The sequence below is a fragment of the Cololabis saira genome, chromosome 4 (assembly GCF_033807715.1).
Source record: "Cololabis saira isolate AMF1-May2022 chromosome 4, fColSai1.1, whole genome shotgun sequence".
NCBI classification, from domain to species: Eukaryota; Metazoa; Chordata; class Actinopteri; order Beloniformes; family Belonidae; genus Cololabis; species Cololabis saira.
This window is the reverse complement of record NC_084590.1, coordinates 7,110,316-7,116,972: the sequence shown is the minus strand read 5'-3', so window position 1 is coordinate 7,116,972 and position 6,657 is coordinate 7,110,316.

Genomic DNA, 6,657 nt, shown 5'->3' with positions numbered 1-6,657 from the left:
CTTGTACACTGCACTTTAAATTCCAGCTATATTCTTAGCTGTTTAACTTGCTGCTATACTTGTCCTGCACATTGCACTTTTAAATGGATTTGTATTATTTTATGCTTTTTTAAAATTCTTTTATCTCCCTTTTTACGGGGGTAATTTTCTGGTTATTTTGCTGTTGTATTGATCCACTGCTGTCCCTAGGTGGAGATATTGTTAATGTGTATTGTGTATCGTCTTATGTTGTATTGTTGTGGCCATGGTGGCAATGAAGTTTCCCCTTTAGGGATTAAAGTTTAATCTAATCCAATCCAATCCAATCCAATCCAATCCAATCCAATTCCTCAGCATCCGCAGGAATCTGTTAACCTATTCAAACTAGCTTGGTTCTTTAGCTGAGCTGAGCATTTTACTTGATGTTTTTCAAATGTCGCAATTTCACTCCAAATTGCAAAATTCTTAATTTCCCAATCATGAATTTACATGGAAAGTCAAAAATTCTGGAAATTTCATTCGTACCTCCAGAACTTCCCCAACCTCCAGTTGCTTCAGTATTTCTACTACGTTCCAGTACCTGCAGTACTTTCTAGTACCTCCAGTACCTGCAGGACCGTTGCAGGTATCTGCAGCGTGTTGCAGGTATCTGCAGCATGTTGCAGGTATCTGCGCCGTGTTGCAGGTATCTGCGCCGTGTTGCAGGTACCTGCGCCGTGTTGCACGTACCTGCGCCGTGTTGCAGGTACCTGCGCCATGTTGCAGGTATCTGCACCGTGTTGCAGGTATCTGCGCCATGTTGCAGGTACCAATCACACATGTCATGAATTCATAATCACTCCGAGTCCATTATCACACCTGAATTCATCATCATATGGACGGTGGTTGAACATCGCCGTGTTGCAGCTATCTGCGCAGTGTTGCAGGTACCTGCGCCGTGTTGCAGGTATCTGCATCGTGTTGCAGGGAACTGCACTGTGTCGCAGGTACCTGCTCCGTGTCGCAGGTACCTGCGCCGTGTGGCGGGTATCTGCGCCGTGTGGCAGGTATCTGCGCCGTGTCGCAGGTATCTGCGCCGTGTCGCAGGTATCTGCGACGTGTTGCAGGTATCTGCAACGTGTTGCAGGTGCAGTACCTGCACCGTGTTGCAGATACCTGCGTCGTGTCGCAGGTATCTGCGTCGTGTCGCAGGTATCTGCGTCGTGTCGCAGGTATCTGCCCCGTGTCGCAGGTATCTGCACCGTGTCGCAGGTATCTGCAACGTGTCGCAGGTATCTGCAACGTGTTGCAGGTACAGTACCTGCATCGTGTCGCAGGTACCTGCGCCGTGTCGCAGGTATCTGCGCCGTGTCGCAGGTATCTGCAACGTGTTGCAGGTGCAGTACCTGCACCGTGTTGCAGATACCTGCGTCGTGTCGCAGATACCTGCGTCGCGTCGCAGGTATCTGCGCCGCGTCGCAGGTATCTGCACCGTGTCGCAGGTACAGTACCTGCGTCGTGTTGCAGGTATCTGCAACGTGTTGCAGGTACAGTACCTGCGCCGTGTTGCAGGTATCTGCAACGTGTTGCAGGTACAGTACCTGCGTCGTGTTGCAGGTATCTGCAACGTGTTGCAGGTACAGTACCTGCGTCGTGTTGCAGGTATCTGCAACGTGTTGCAGGTACAGTACCTGCGCCGTGTCTCAGGTATCTGCACCGTGTCGCAGGTATCTGCAACGTGTTGCAGGTACAGTACTTGCACCGTGTTGCAGATACCTGCGTCGTGTCGCAGGTATCTGCGCCGTGTCGCAGGTATCTGCGTCGTGTCGCAGGTATCTGCGCCGTGTTGCAGCTGGTGGACGGCTTTGGACAAGCGAAACCTTCACCATCAGACCATCAGTCCTTCAGAAAGCTTTTAGCTTTTTGCTGAACTTCGGAGAATAACGGAACAAATGTCTTCACTTTGGAAAGATGAACTGGGTCTAAACTTTTAGTTCATCCTGCGCTCGTCTTACACTTATATAGTTTAAAGTACTGTGTCCACTTTTCTAAAGCTCGACTCTCACAAATCTATCCCAGTATCACTGACAAATGCGACAAATGTCATGCCTCATCCTGCGATGTAACACATATGTTCTATTCTTGCCCACTTCTTTCTCGCTTTTGGTTGAATTATTTTGACACCATGTCAAAAATACTTTCAGTGAATATAATAGTCTCCCCCCATGTTGCCATATTTGGGCTCCCAGAGGACCAGAGCCGATTTACTTCAACTCAACTAGACGTTTTGGCTTTTACTTCCTTACTGGCAAGACGTCACCTTCTTCTCCCCTGGAAGTCGACTAAGGCTCCTCTAGTACTAGTATCTAGAGTACTCTAGAACTCAGTGGCTCAACGATGCCATGTCTTTTCTGAAACTGGAAAAGGTCAGATATTCAGTGAAAGGTAGCTGTAACTAATTTTATAATAAGTGGCTTCCCTTTCTTACATTCTTCCACTCTCTCCAGTCCCTTCCACATGATTGACAGTTCCGCCCTCCCTCTCTTCTCTCTTTCTTCTTCTTTTTTAATTATTTGTTTACTTTTTCTCAGTTTTTTTCTTTTTTTTCCTTTTTATGCGTCTATTTTTTAATTTATACTATTTAGCTTTAATACTTACCGTATTTTCGCGACCATAAGGCGCACATTTTTTTTTTTTTTTTTTTTCTAAATGTGCCGGGCGCCTTAAGAAACGGTGCGCCGTGTCTATTACCTGAATTACGGTAATGTGAGGCCGGCCACCATGAGAACGGTAAAGGGAGAAGGGGGCGGGTGAAGCCCCCGTGAGTTGCGACGTGAATGAGACTCCACTGAGCTGTTTAATGCGTAAACAGATGATAAAGACTTTTAAGGATTTGCTTGATGTGTAAAGTGAAATAAAATACAATCAAACTAAGTTTTGCTCCGCTCTATTTAAATAAGCACACGTTAAAGGTTAAAGCCTCGTGATGCGCGCTGCTGCAGCCGACTTCCTGGTTCCCAAAGCGGTCATATCGACCTGGTTCCCGGCAGCTTTGCTAGCAGAGATTTCTGGGGTCTGTCTCCGGTCAGATCAGCTTCACACTCCGAGATTTGCAGCCAAATCTGTCGGTTACAAACCCGGTACCGGATCCCGACATGCGCGGGTGTGTATTCGCGGCGCGACACACAGATTCTCATGTATGTGGTGCTGGACTGGCGCAGCTGATGGACAGAAACCTATGGGGATTTTTAAAAGAAAAACTTTGCATAAGACGTTTCCAGCCGGAGTCATTATAAGGGTGAATGAAAAGGGGGGGCTGGATGAAGGGATGATGATCAAGAAGCTGATTCCAGGTCTGGAAATTCGGACTGGCGCAGCTGAATCAGCGGAGCTCGTGTCGGATACAAACCCCGGTACCGGCTCCCCGACAGCGCGTGTGTGAGCGGGTCCAGCGCGGCGGAGCGGAGGAGGACCAGCGCGGCGGTCCCGGGACGCGGGACCCGGGACCGCCGCGGGACCAGCGCGGGGTGGGGGGGGCGGACCGGGACCGGGACCCGGTCCAGCGCGAGGGAGCAGACGGGGAGCGGACCCGGTCCAGCGCGGGGGGGGGGGGCGGAGCGGAGCGGGACCGGGGATCCGCAGCACAACGGGGTATGAAAAGTTTATTTAATCTTGTGCTTGCCTGCCACGCTGATGGACAGAAACTGCTGGCTATGGTGATTTTTAAAAGAAAGGCGTTGCCTAAACAGACTTTTCCAGCCAGAGTGAAATAAAGGGCTGGATGGATGAGGAGATGATCGGGTGGCTGAGACAGGTTTATGTGCAGCGCCCCGGTGGTTTTTTTAAATTCTTTAATGCAGAAACAGAATATGAACCTTTGAAGGGTTTGATTGATGTGAAAAGTGAAATAAAATATCAAACTAAGTTTTGCTTCCGCTCTGTTTTTAGCGCGTGTGTGTTCTGCAGCGCGCGTGTATGCAGCTCCGTCTACAGAGACGGCGCCTTTTGGGTCGGTGCGCCATATGTGTGTTTTAAAACCAAAAATGACACACAAAACTGAGGGTGCGCCTTTCCACACAGTGCGCCATATGGTCGCGAAAATACGGTAATTATTACTTAAACTACTTTTAAGTTATTTATTTATCATTATTAATATTATTTTCGTTAAATTGTGTAATGTTTTGTCCTTAAATCCAGAAAAACATCCTAGCAGGTAGACTGTATATCTTTTTCTCATTCCATCGAAATGCACAGTATTTTTATGGTGTCAAAAATCCTATATATTGTACATTGCCATACAGAAATAATATGATACTCAATGTAAATGTGTAATTGATTCCTGTTCTACTGTGCCTTACCCCCTAATAAAAATATTTATTAAAAAAACCACAAAAAAAACCCAAATGTCTTCACTTTTAATAAGTGCAGGTTGTCAGGAGAGGAACGTTAGCAGCTCCACGCGTCACATCTGTTACTCTCTGTGGATGCACGAGGCTAATGAATCTGGCAAGGACTGGATATGTGGAATATTCCAGTGAATCCAAGCCCTGCATTGATTGGGAATGTATGACACACGCGTTAGTCATGCAGTGTTTTATTTTTCCTGGCAGCGAAGCTCGGCGCAGCGCGATCGCCGTCCTCAGAGGCCGCTACCTCCAGACTGTCTGCCCGCCGCGTCCAGCAGATAAGCCCAGAATGTAAACAAGTCCTGGAGGCATCTGAAAACACATTTCTGGCCGTGTATTAAAAGTTTACGAGATGGAGTAAGAGCTCGGCGTTATGCAACGTTGCTCCCAGTGAAGGGGAACGGAGGCCGGCCGGACCACGGCTCCCCTCCCGGACTCATCCATCTTCACACACCTGCACTTTTAAGCCTTGTACTGTCTTTGGGTCAAAATTACCTAATTCTCCTGTTCTTCTTTCCTCCTGCTCTCTCCTTCCTTCCTTCCTTCCTTCCTTCCTTCCTTCCTTCCTTCCTTCCTTCCTTCCTTCCTTCCTTCCTTCCTTCCTTCCTTCCTTCCTTCCTTCCTTCCTTCCTTCCTTCCTTCCTTCCTTCCTTCTTTCCTCCTGCTCCCCCCTTCCTTCTCCCTTCCTCTTTCCTTCCTTCCTTCCTTCTCCCTTCCTCTTTTCTCCCTTCCTTCCTTCCTTCCTCCTGCTCTCTCCTTCCTTCTTCCCTTCCTCTTTTCTCCCTTCCTTCCTTCTTTCCTTGTTTTCTCTCCTTCCTTCTCCCTTCCTCTTTCCTTCCTTCCTTCTCCCTTCCTTCCTCCCTTCCTTCCTTCCTTCCTTCCTTCTTTCCTCCTGCTCTCTCCTTCCTTTTTTCCCTTCCTCTTTTCTCCCTTCCTTCCTTCCTTCTTTCCTTGTTTTCTCCCTTCCTTCCTTCCTTCCTTTCTTCCTTCTCCCTTCTTTCCTTTCTTATTTCTTTTCCCCCTTCCTTCCTTCCTTCCTTCCTTCCTTCCTTCCTTCCTTCCTTCCTTCCTTCCTTCCTTCCTTCCTTCCTTCCTTCCTTCCTTCCTTCCTTCCTTCCTTCCTTCCTTCCTTCCTTCCTTCCTTCCTTCCTTCCTTCCTTCCTTCCTTTTCTTCTTTCCTCCCTTCTCCCCTTCCTCCTGCCTTGACCCGAACTTAACTTCTGCTTCCTCCAGCAGCTTAAATCAGGCTTGGCGTACAATGTTTTATTTTCCTCTTCCCCAATCAAAATCAGCTAACTACTATCTCAACTATCTTAGGTCAGAAAGCACCATGTTGTCCACCTATTTCTGGATTTTTTATTGAAACAAATTGATTATTATGTTTGAACCAGAGCTTGATGTCTTTACCACAGTTTTTCATCTAACGATTCCCCCCATCGTCGTTTACATTTGAAAGCCCTGGAAGCTTCAGTAGGAATGAGTCCTTCCAAGAAACGGGGGAAAATAGTATCACATAGAGATTTTAGCCACCGTTTGTAACCTGAGGACGTTCTTGGAGGAAAACGTGCTGCACCAACATCAGGCATAACACAAAAAACAGAAACAACCCCCAAATTAAGCGATAATTACATTTACTTTGACTTTAATTTCTTTGACAGTCTGAACCAAAGATACCAGGTTCTTACCAACTTCATTCCATTTGTCAATAGATCAATTTTTACAATGCTCTATCAGACGGGTGATATAATAATTTGCTACCAAACCAGCATCTGTGAAAGTCTCCGTCTTGAAAATGTTTAATACAACGTTGCTGAAAAAAGCCTGGATGGGATTTGCATTTTCCTCCCTCTGCAGTTCAGAACATTGTGAAACCAGTCCAGGAATCTGGAGGAACTCCAGCGTGTGAGGGACGAGGAAGCAGCTCTAACCCTGATCCGCACATATCTTAAACTTCATCCCAGGTTTGTGCACTTTTCTGTTTTTTAACTAGAAAACTTCCCACATGGGATTATTAAATAATCTCTCCTAGATCTACTGCCAACACCAAATATGTTCACAAATGGCAAAAATGTACAGACTACGTTTACATGGATCACAACGCTCTGATTAAGATACCACCTAGTAAACAGCAACCTTGTTCTAATTTCAGTTAAATCTGAGTAATCCATTACTGCATTAGGTGGAGGATGTTGTCATCGTCTAAATTATGAAGACATGTGAACGCCTTAATCCACATACGATATCGCGTTGGAATTTTAGATCAGTAAAGACGGCCCAGTCTTAACTTCTTCGT